Genomic DNA, 12360 nt, shown 5'->3' on the forward strand with positions numbered 1-12360 from the left:
TCAGCGTGTGCTCTGTAGACCTGTTCCAGCGTGCTTTGACAGTTGCCAATCACATTTGGTGTCTCTATAGCGTGCTTTTAAAACCAAAATTTTTTTTCACTGTTATAGATTGAATAGCAGTTACTTGTCTTCAAGCGGGTGTCTCAGGCCTACAGTGTGTGCTCTGCAGAACTGTTCCAGTGCACATTGCCAATCATATCTGGTGTCTCTATAGCGTGGTTTTAAAACCAAAATTTGTTTTTCACTGTTATAGATTGAATAGCAGTTACTTGTCTTCAAGCGGGTGTCTCAGGCCTACAGTGTGTGCTCTGCAGAACTGTTCCAGTGCACATTGCCAATCATATCTGGTGTCTCTATAGCGTGCTTTTAAATACAAAATTTGTTTTTCACTGTTATAGATTGAATAGCAGTTACTTGTCTTCAAGCGGCTCTGTCAGTCCTTCCTTCAGCGTGTGCTCTGCAGAACTGTTCCAGTGCACATTGCCAATTTACGTTGCACTCATTAGAACCAAACACTGTGGGGTGATTTCACCAAGGACCACACGACGGAACAGGATCTGATTTTTAGGGTCCTTCAAATTGAAAAGGAGGATCCGGTATTTATTCTTATATCTGCTGTCAGTACACAGGAAAAGTTTAAATATTTCTTGTTCTACGTTCTCTGCAACTCCACGCACCGACTCATCCAATACGTGAAGATCTGGGGTTTCTCTGACTCTCCTCAGTAGTGTATCAAACAGAGTCTGCACTGTGGTAACACGGACATCTTCAGGACATAACTCAACTATTTGCAGATAGGCAGTCTGCAGCTTCTCTTTTTCACCTGTTCTCTTCCTTTATCTTATGCGTATTCTTGTCTATATGCAGGTGGTCTCTTGCCTTTCTTTTAACCAATTCGTTCCTTCCATATGGTTTCAAAAGATCTCTGGCATCATTACTTTCAACGCAAATAACGTCATCATAGTTAGTCTCCTCATTATTCACCGGGAAGAGAGTGTTTGCACTGACTACCCACAGCATGCTCTTGCCATTGCCTACTCCACCTTCAACGACAGGGTGCAAGTCCCAAGGAGAAGGATCATTCACTATTATCTGTCTTTATTTCACAAGTAGTGCCTGGAACATCCTCATGGGTCACAAGATGTAAATCTGGACTAATGTCAACCCCAGGGTCTGGAAAATCATCAATTTGAAATTTTTCGAATAATCCCAGTGGGCTGCCACATTCTTCCTCCTCTGATGGTATTAAAGTTTGCAGAGATTCACTATGGGGTGGTGTCAAGCATTTTGGAGAACAATTAAGCATCTCCATCCCAATACGTTTCAGATGTCCTATCAGCTCTTCCACCCTATGCGATACTATGGGCAGGCTACCCGTGACGTCATTACTCACGGCCCTATTTCACGCGGACACTCTGTGTCAGTGTGTATCATGGTCTCTGTGGACAGGGAACAGTCTCTATTCTGCTCTGTGTCAGTGTGTATCATGGTTTCTGTGGACAGGGAACAGTCTCTATTCTGCTCTGTGTCAGTGTGTATCAGGGGTTTTGAGGACAGGTGTCAATCCATATCTGCCAAGTGACCCTATGTAGGGGGTACAGTCCCTATTCTGCTCTGTGTCAGTGTGTATCATGGTCTCTGTGGACGGTGAACAGTCTCTATTCTGCTCTGTGTCAGTGTGTATCATGGTCTCTGTGGACAGGGAACAGTCTCTATTCTGCTCTGTGTCAGTGTGTATCAGGGGTTTTGAGGACAGGTGTCAATCCATATCTGCCAAGTGACCCTATGTAGGGGGAACAGTCCCTATTCTGCTCTGTGTCAGTGTGTATCATGGTCTCTGTGGACAGGGAACAGTCTCTATTCTGCTCTGTGTCAGTGTGTATCATGGTCTCTGTGGACAGAGAACAGTCTCTATTCTGCTCTGTGTCAGTGTGTATCAGGGGTTTTGAGGACAGGTGTCAATCCATATCTGCCAAGTGACCCTATGTAGGGGGAACAGTCCCTATTCTGCTCTGTGTCAGTGTGTATCAGGGGTTTTGAGGACAGGTGTCAATCCATATCTGCCAAGTGACCCTATGTAGGGGGAACAGTCCCTATTCTGCTCTGTGTCAGTGTGTATCATGGTCTCTGTGGACAGGGAACAGTCTCTATTCTGCTCTGTGTCAGTGTGTATCAGGGGTTTTGAGGACAGGTGTCAATCCATATCTGCCAAGTGACCCTATGTAGGGGGAACAGTCCCTATTCTGCTCTGTGTCAGTGTGTATCAGGGGTTTTGAGGACAGGTGTCAATCCATATCTGCCAAGTGACCCTATGTAGGGGGAACAGTCTCTATTCTGCTCTGTGTCAGTGTGTATCAGGGCTGGGCTTTGAGGACAGGTGTCAATGTTAGGTGATTTCTGCCCTTTATGGATTAAAAGCAGACTCTGCATCAACTGTGCAATTTTCCATGGGAGTTTTGCCATGGATCCCACTCTGGCATGCCACAGTCCAGGTGTTAGTCCCCTTGAAACAACTTTTCCATCACTATTGTGGCCAGAAAGAGTCCCTGTTGTTTTTAAAATTCGCCTGCCCATTGAAGTCAATGGCGGTTCGCGCGGTTCGCCGGTTCGCGAACATCTGCGGAAGTTCGCGTTCGCCGTTCGCAAACCGAAAATTTCGGGTTCGCGACAACACTACCTGTGGGTTTTAAAATTTGTCTGCCTATTGAAGTCTATGGTGGTACGCCCGGTTCGCCCGTACGCGAACATTTGCGGAAGTTCGCGTTTGCCGTTCACGAACGGAAAATTTTATGTTCGCGACATCACTAGTCATTACCTATTTTGTTAAATGGCGGATGGTGAAGGTGATAATAGGGCACAAGTCTAGTGTGGGCAAGCCACTGTCATGAGGTCATTACCAACCTCTATACACAATAAACACAATGTCTGAACACTACTTCAGACTACAGGGCGCCACAATCACTAAGATATATATTAATACAGTACAGGAGAATCCCATAAATAAACAACAGTAGGTGGAAATCCAAAAGTCCACTTTATTGAGAACAGTAAAATGCAATAGTGCAACATGCACAATGTATGCAAAAACATAAAATAATTCAATATACAGCCAAATTGGCCAAGAACCCCTAAGGATAGCAGCTATAAACTTACAGAAGACTTCAAATATAGTAAGGTGCCAAGTGCTAAAGTGCACTTGGCACTTGGCACTTTAGCACTTGGCACCTTACTATATTTGAAGTCTTCTGTAAGTTTATAGCTGCTATCCTTAGGGGTTCTTGGCCAATTTGGCTGTATATTGAATTATTTTATGTTTTTGCATACATTGTGCATGTTGCACTATTGCATTTTACTGTTCTCAATAAAGTGGACTTTTGGATTTCCACCTACTGTTATTTATTTATGGGATTCTCCTGTACTGTATTAATATATATCTTAATGATTGTGGCGCCCTGTAGTCTGAAGTAGTGTTCAGACATTGTTTTTATTACCTATTTTGTTGCTGATTTTTATGAAAACTAGGTGGAAATTAGTCATTTATGCACATGTTTTTTTTTAAGCTTTGTGCAAAACTTGTGAAAATTTGCAAGTTGCAGAGATAGATAGTTTAATCTCATATTAACATTAAAATTTTACTCTTCTTCCTTAAAATATTCAGGTTGTCAAAAACTGATTTATAAGATTGATTTCTCTTACTGTGTCAATGTCTTGGGGTTATTTTCGGATATCTCATTGCAATCCATTAATTTAATAGGTACTTTTGAATGGCTTGCTATGGGAGCCGGAGAGAATCAGTCTATACAATATGAAAAGCAAATGACACGTTAACTAAATTCCTACATAATATCACCGTGACACATAGCATCTGCTATTTTACAGGTAAATCTTTCATAATATGGAGCCTGTCCAAAGATTCATTTTATACTTTTTGCAAATGACGGAAAAGAGAATATTCCAATTTTTGGAGATATTTTAAAATTCACACAGTTCATCTTAAAAGTCAATGGTTTAAAAATAAGAATCCTTTGAAGTTTAGATTAGATTCTGAATTCATTATCTGACATTAGGGTTTCCATCATTCGAAGTACAAAGGATACTTATTTGATTCAGTAATAAAAAACTCTAAAGGGCACTAATTTAAAGAGACTATTGACTGTTCATTACTATGATGTTGCTCAAATAATAGCTGAAAGCATATGTGGTGTTTAATGTGATCTTAAACATTACTGTCTACTGTAAATCAGAAACAGGGCACGAGTACTATTGCTTCTGTTTAATGATGTATGAAAAAGCTGCTCGGTAAAGTGCACCATTAAGAAAAGCTAAAACCGGCCCGAACAAAGATCTGATGAAATATTGATATTGTTGCAGCCAATACCATTCATTTTCATGGCTAAAGTAACTAAAGGTGGGTTCATGTCAGACATAAAATGTCTTAAAAAAAAATAAATATATATAAATATATATACAGCATACAGATAGCACTCTAACTTTTATTTGCTTAAGTAAAAAGTCAACGTTTCAGTATCATAAGCAAACCATCATGACAGAGCTAAATCATAATACACAGACAATTTTTACCTTCTGACAATAAACAAAACAAATGTACTCACCCCCCTCGGTGTGCCTCGTGAATGTCGAGTGTTGGCCTGCGCCCAAACCGAGGCTCCAGGTACTCTTTATACTTTTCTTTCCCTATACTACCAAGCAGTGTTTGGTATTGGAAGCACAATGACACAATATTTGGTAATACTACCACCAAATTGAAAGGAAAATATGGTAAACGCATAAATGTGTCCTAAAATGTTATCAAATTAGTCTGTCGTCTTAACCCCTTAAGGACACATGACATGTGTGACATGTCATGATTCCCTTTTATTTCAGAAGTTTGGTCCTTAAGGGGTTAAAAAGGAAAGAGGAAAAATAAGTGAATACCCTACTCTCTGAGATCCATACTCTGGAAACATCACAGAAACATAAACAAATAGCCTCTACTCTGAAACAACTTATTCATTTTACTCATCAGAACTTTTACAACTTATGCAACAGAGGGCAAAACGCACACTGCTTCTTACACAACATTCCCTTTATGCCTATGACAACATAAATTAAAAACTCCTGGCAAGAGCCCTTAAGCAACAATTACAAAAAGCACATATCATGAAGATAAGGAATGAGGGGGTGAGGAGGAGTAAAAACATTGCTGCTTAGGACACAGCCGAATCCTTTCGGAAATAGTATTCCACTTTAAATGGATTACCTGCTTCCTCGGTTTCTGCTAAAACCCAATGGAGGTACCTGAACACACACATTACTTGTAACATTACTTGTTACTTCACTAGAAAACAATGATATAAAGATTTTTTTCACAGATGTTAGCTGGCCATCTTAAGAGAAAATTGGAAGGGTTGGTACATCCTGAATAATCAGGCATCGAGAGGCTAGAGATAATACTAAAAAGGTAATATATATTATTCACAAAACAAGAATACATTAGACCCCAAAGCTTTTGATTAGTACAGTTGAGGATAAGCCATTACTTAGGGTGTGCTGGCTCTTGCTTAAGAAACACTAGAGATTATGGGCTACGGACCTAATTGGTTGACCTGATCCAACAGCTAAGATTTGAGTTAATGGTACATATGCAGAACACATATCAATTACTAATGGGACACAGCATTTGTCTGATTTCACCTCCCCTTTTTATTCTCACATTGGAACCCTTCTTAAGTGCAATCTTAAGGAACGATTGCGTTGAAGGCTTTGGAGTACTGTCCACACACTTAAAAACATCAGCATATGCAGATGATTTATTGTTAACTATTACCAATCCTATTACATGCCTACCACGCTTTATGTCAGAGTTAGACACCTACTCTACACTATATAATTTCTGAGTGAAATTGGATAAGAGTAAGATACTACCTGTTATGGTCCCTAACCCATTACTTGCTGATCTCAAAGCTTCCTTTCCATTCTTTTTTACCACTTCACATCAAGTACTTAGGAGTAAACCTTACCCCAGATCCCAATGGTTTATACTCACACAATTACTCCCCAATGCTACATGCCATATCACAAGACCTATTGAAGTGGAACAAACCTGAATTTTCCTGCTTGGGATGAATACCTCGAGTCCAAATCTCTGCTAGACCCGCTTCAGTATGGTTTCCGCACTAAGTACTCTGTAGAAACGGCACTGACCAAAGTATCCAATGATCTACTCGCTGCAAAATCTCATAGCCACTACTATATCCTAATTCTCCTTGACCTTTCTGCGGCTTTTCACACTGTTGATCATCAACAGCTTCTTCTCATCCTCTGCAATATTGGTCTACAAGATATTGCTCTCTTCTGGTGCTCCCCCTACCTCTCCCAGCGCTCTTTCAGTATTTCTTTCTCTGGCTCTGCGTCTTCTCCCCAACTCCTCTCTGTTGGTGTCCCCCAAGGTTCAGTCCTTGGTCCCCTACTGTTTTTAATTTATACTGCCTCCCTTGGTAAACTCATTAGCTCCTTTGGCTTCCGAAATCATTTCTATGCGGATGACACGCAAATCTATCTGTCCTCTCCTGATCTCTCCCAGTCCCTCTTGACTAGTGTCTCTGACTGCCTCTTTGCTATTTCTAACTGGATGGCTGCCCACTTCCTTAAACTCAACTTGACCAAAACTGAAATTCTGGTCTTTCCTCCCTCAAGTGTTGCTACTCCTGTGTCTGTCTCCCTCCAAGTCAATGGTGCTACCATCAGCTCCACCACGCAGGCTTGCTGCCTAGGTGCTCTCTTTAACTCCGACCTCTCCTTCATGGCTCATGTTCAGTTTATCGCCAAATCCTGCCTCTTCCATCTCAAAAACATTGCACACATCCGACCCTACTTAACGCCAGATGCGACTAAGGTGCTGGTTCATTCCACTGTCCTTTCTCGCCTTGACTACTGTAATCCGCTTCTCAGTGGTCTTACGTGCTCCCAACTTGCGCCATTACAGTCCATAATGAATGCGGCGGCGAGGATCATCTTCCTGTCTGCCCACACTACCCATGCCTCACCCTTCTGTCAGTCCCTACATTGGCTTCCTGTAAGATATAGGGCTCAATTTAAAATTCTGGTTCTTGCTTTCAAATCTCTACATAATGCTGCTCAAACCTATCTATCCTCCCTAAAACACAAGTATGTCCCATCTAGGCCCTTACGCTCTGCTGAAGACTTGCGTCTATCTTCTGTCCGTACTCCCATCTCTGATGCTCGCCTTCAAGACTTCTCGAGGGCTGAACCATTCCTGTGGAACCCACTTCCCTCCTCTGTTAGATGCTCACCTAGTCTCCACTCTTTCAAAAAATCATTAAAAACCCACTTCTTCATAAAAGCGTATCTATTAAACTGTTAATAGCTCCCAACTGAATCCTCTCTTGCAACTGTCATTAGTCTAATACTATTCTTACCCTTTGTGTCACTTTACCCCACTCCCTCTAGCATGTAAGCTCATTGAGCAGGGCCCTCAACCCCTCTGTTCCTGTGTGTCAAACTTGTCTGGTTACAACTACATGTCTGTTCGTCCACCCACTGTAAACCGCTGCAGAATTTGTTGGCGCTATATAAATAATAATAATAATAATAAAAATAAATATTATTAAAATAAATGCTCTCCCTATTGTTTTTGTTTCAGACACTACCTACTCACATTATCCACTCACATCCAAAAAATCTTTTTCACCTCACAACGACTGTTCACCAACTTTATGTGGTTTGCTAGGAGACCCAGACTAGCATATAGCATCCTATCAAAACCCTGAGAGCATGGGATTATCTGCTCCCTTCAAGTATTACCCAGTGGCAATGATCTCCATGGTGTTGGGGTGGTTTAGGGGCAGAACCGAGACACTCTGTATTACATTAGAACAGGACTGGGTCAGAGTACCTCCTGATATTACAAAATACAAACTTTACTGGTCTGGGGGCTGGCGTTGGCCTCACTTCAATATCAATATCTTGACTTCTGGGATATGGATCTGATAGGCATACTGAAACCCCTGTCAGAACAATGCACCAAGCAAGCACCAAATTTTCTTGATACATTTATTTGCAAATTCCACCGTTTATTTCCTCGTTTTCTTTCCCACAGACGCCCTGACTTATACCAGGATGGAGCTCTGGTGTATCCAACTGCTCTTCAAGAAAAAAGCACTTTCCTCTGTGTACTCATGCATACAGAATCCACTATTATCACACCTTCATAAATTTACCACAGTGTGGTCAGAAGAGCTATTTCACAACTTAACTACTAAGGAGTGGAAAACTATTTTTCTCTATGTATATTCCCATGGTGGAAACTAACTGTAAATTTATTGCAAGATGGTATTGAACTTCTACTTTTCTACATCAATGCTATCTAACAGTGTCAGACTTATGTTAAATATGCTCATTGGAGATAAAGTTGTATCACCAAAGTTGTAAATCATATAGTTGAGGTGTGTAAGATACCCTCTCCCACTCTTTTTCAGGAAATCATGGGCAATTAATTTATTCAATGTATCAAAGTTATTAATACCTAAATTGGAGACAGATGAATCCCCCTTCTGTTGCAAATGGGATAACCAGGGTTGAACACATTAGGACAATTTAGGAGCTTGGATTTTCCATGTCAGCCCACAGCAGTAACTATCAAAGGGTGTGGGCTCCATGGCTAACATTTATTATGGGAATACTTCTGGGTTCCTCTGATGCTACTGCTTCACATAACACAGTTTCTCATGTAGATCTCTTTTAAGGGGTGCTGAAAGCATCCCTAATGGGCTCTTGTAGCTACACATTTTTTCCTGGCATTAACCCTACATACCAATGAGTATGTAATGCTGATTGAGTAATTTATTTTGTTATATGTTCTAGTTATTTACTTTATGTTTACTCTCTGACTCCCAAAGCCATATACTGAATAGATCTTCTTAATAAATATGGTTAGCTACATTTAAGAGTAATATAGCGATGTGCTTGACTTATATATTCCAATGCATACTCACTGTGCTGTATCATCAGGAGCCATGTCTTATAATGTATGCTTGTATATAGCATTGTATACAATAAAACTTTACAAAGATTAAAAACATACACATCAATTTTTACTTATTCTTGATTTTTTTTAAACATATCATAATTTTTCATTCTTGGAAAAAGAAGTTAAAACCCCTTGATAATTAGGTTTAAAAAGGGAGAATACGAGTAAGCGGCTCATTGAGGTGCAAATCAAGCGGTTCTAGTGACACTGTCCTATAAAATGATTGCAAGCTTGTTTGTTGCCATTGAAGTCTTGTCATTACAAGGAAGATTTGTGAAGCTATTCATACTTTGGTCAAGAGAGAAGACATATTTTTTTGTAATGTACTCAAGTGTTAGAAAAGTATTCTTAAAGACCATTGGTCCATGGTCAATAATCTTGAAAAAAGGAAACTGAAAATCATTGTTACTCTTCCCATGATTCCATGCAACTGAAATCACTGCAAGAGCAAAATATGCATCAATGATGCCAAGCAGAACTCTTTTCAAAGTCTAGAAACATTCCTTAACCTTATCATTTCTATTTAGTCTACAACATCAACAGCAATGAGTAACAGTTGTGTGCAGGATTGATACCAAGGAGAAAACTGTTCCTCCAAAAGAACAAGGCTGCCAAAGATGGCATTGCCAAAGATGGGTTAGATGGCGCAGGTGACTATTAAATTATTGTACTATTGACAGTTAACACAAAAACATTATATTCCAGTATAGACAAAGTGTACTAATACTCCACTCCTTCAAAAAATCTTTGAAAACACACTTCTTCAGGAAAACATACCATTTAAACTGTTATATTATTTTCATCATCCCCCCCATGACTCATCTCCTGCAACTGTCAAAAATAACCTAAGTTCTCAGTGAATACTTTTCTAGCAACCTATTTTATTACCCCTACTTATACCCTTTGTGTCACTATACCCCACTCACTCTAGCATGTAAGCTCATTAAGCAGGGCCCTCAACCCCTCTGTTCCTGTGCGTCCATTTGTCTGGTTACGGTTACGTGTCTGTTAGTCCACCCATTGTACAACACTACGGAATTTGCTGGTGCTATATAAATAATAAAATAATAATAATAATAATACTGTGTTAGCTAAAACTAAAACTTGCATAAAAAAAAAATCTTATTTCATGGCATTGGGTGTTTCATAGGTGGGTACTATGTGGAATAACTATCTGACTGATTTACAATCATTGAGGCAAAAACTAATTCTAGATTGAAAAATCATTTTTATAGAAGATTGTTAGGGTGAGCATCCTATCTACTATCAAAGAAATTTAAAGAGTAATCATAAAAATTGGGTTCACGTTCTACTGAACACTGTTCTGTATACAACCCAGTTCAATATTTAGGTATTATCTGAAATGAGAAAATGATTTAGGTGAAATAATTTGTTTTTCCAGCAAATGCTTGGGATGTTAGATCAGAGTGTTCCATGACGATATTGAAAAGTATATAATGTGATATTTATTTAACAAACAAGATAAACACCAATAAGTCAATTCAGCGCAAGAATAAAGTGCATTTCTGAAACGTTCACAAACAGTTTTTGACCTCTGTATGTTCTTAAAAATATCTGTAATCTGGTAAATTGTTAAAATATTAAAAATATTCGTTCTTATTTTACTGAGTAAATCTGTTTTAGATAGTTCTAAAAGCACAATTTAAATATGATATCATATAGTTATGCTGTGTAGGATTGTTAACGAATACCTGGTTAACATGGAAACCACAGGTAGAGCACGAAATGAGAAAACAGACTCCCTCAGGCACATTAATCATTTCTGACAGTTGTTCTATTGTTCCGTTTTTTAATTAGGATACAAATATGCCAGCTGACATAAATAAAAAGAAGACATTTTGAATGCTAGTCTTTATGAATTTTGCTGCATAAATTTAAATGTTTATTGCTCTTTTTATCGTACATGAAATGTTCAGAAAACAGAATAAGTGAAATCTGCATTTCTTTCAAACATATCATCTATTTCTTTGGTTTCATGAACATTGAATCCGATTAATAAATAATAACATCTTAATTTTCTTCTGTTTATTTATTAACATTGTTTCGCAACTTTATCCATAAAGCTGAACAAAAATGAGTAATTACTCCCAATCAAGTGATTACTCACAGAACAATAAATAATTTGATATGCAGACATAAAGAGATTAAAATACTCCTACATTCCCTTTCTGCAAGTGTCCGAAAATCCCCCTATATGTGGACATTCCTCGGCTTTGACATCTGTTCTCAGTCTATACTCCTTTAATTCAGGCTACCTCAATTTGTATAAATAACAAGTAGGGTACCACCAACCTGTCTCCAAGCTGCAGTCATGCTCCTCTATAAGAACAGCCAGTCAATTCTAGTCAATACTGGTCCTAGTAGGAAGGAGCAAGCTGTCTCTGCCTTATCAGATGCAGAGATAGTTTCTGAACTCCCTCAATATTCCTAGACCTGAACAAGTGGAGGATGTGATGTAATCAAATACTGTGACTATGATTGTATGATGCCAAATTTACAGAGGAAATGTGGGAGATGACTGTGTGATGGATCAGTCAGAGATAGATGTCTGATTGCTAGAGAGGTAATGCAGTTGACCAGTCCATTGTACGATGTAGGTATTAACCTTGTTGGCCGTGTAGGTATTAACTCACATGGAACCCAGCATAACAGGACACTGCTAGCAACACCAATATTAACACCAGTGGAGGTCCATATTTTAAAAACATATTCTTAATGTGTACGGAGATCTTCCACATATGTTACATGAAACATAGTTTGCACATTTTTGTTTGGGTAAACTGGAAGATTTAATAAATATCCAAAAAAACAAATTAGTTTTATCTGCCTTCTATATTAACCTTTTTAGAACCAGGGATTTGGCAAATCCTACAATTTCAAGACAGTCTTGATATCAGTTATGACATTTTTTCTTAGATTAAGTTGACTGTTTGTAATAAAAACATATTCTGTTGTTCTTATTTAACCCCTTAAGGACCAAACTTCTGGAATAAAAGGGAATCATGACATGTCACACATGTCATGTGCCCTTAAGGGGTTAAAGACCCTGATATAAAATATAACATGATTCTCAAAATTGTTTTGGTGTTCTGAATCTTCCCAAATGATATGATGTTCGGATATGTTCCCACAATAAAAGGGTAAAACTATGACTTTTGTTTTTGGATTTAGTCAATATTTATGTGAAGCAAATGCAAATAAAGCACAAATAAGCCACAAAAACACATCCCTCCTCTGCTTTGTTCTGTTTATAACAGCCTTTGGGTTGTTTACAACATATAATATACTGT

Source organism: Pelobates fuscus, chromosome 2, assembly GCF_036172605.1.
Source record: "Pelobates fuscus isolate aPelFus1 chromosome 2, aPelFus1.pri, whole genome shotgun sequence".
Lineage (NCBI taxonomy): Eukaryota > Metazoa > Chordata > Amphibia > Anura > Pelobatidae > Pelobates > Pelobates fuscus.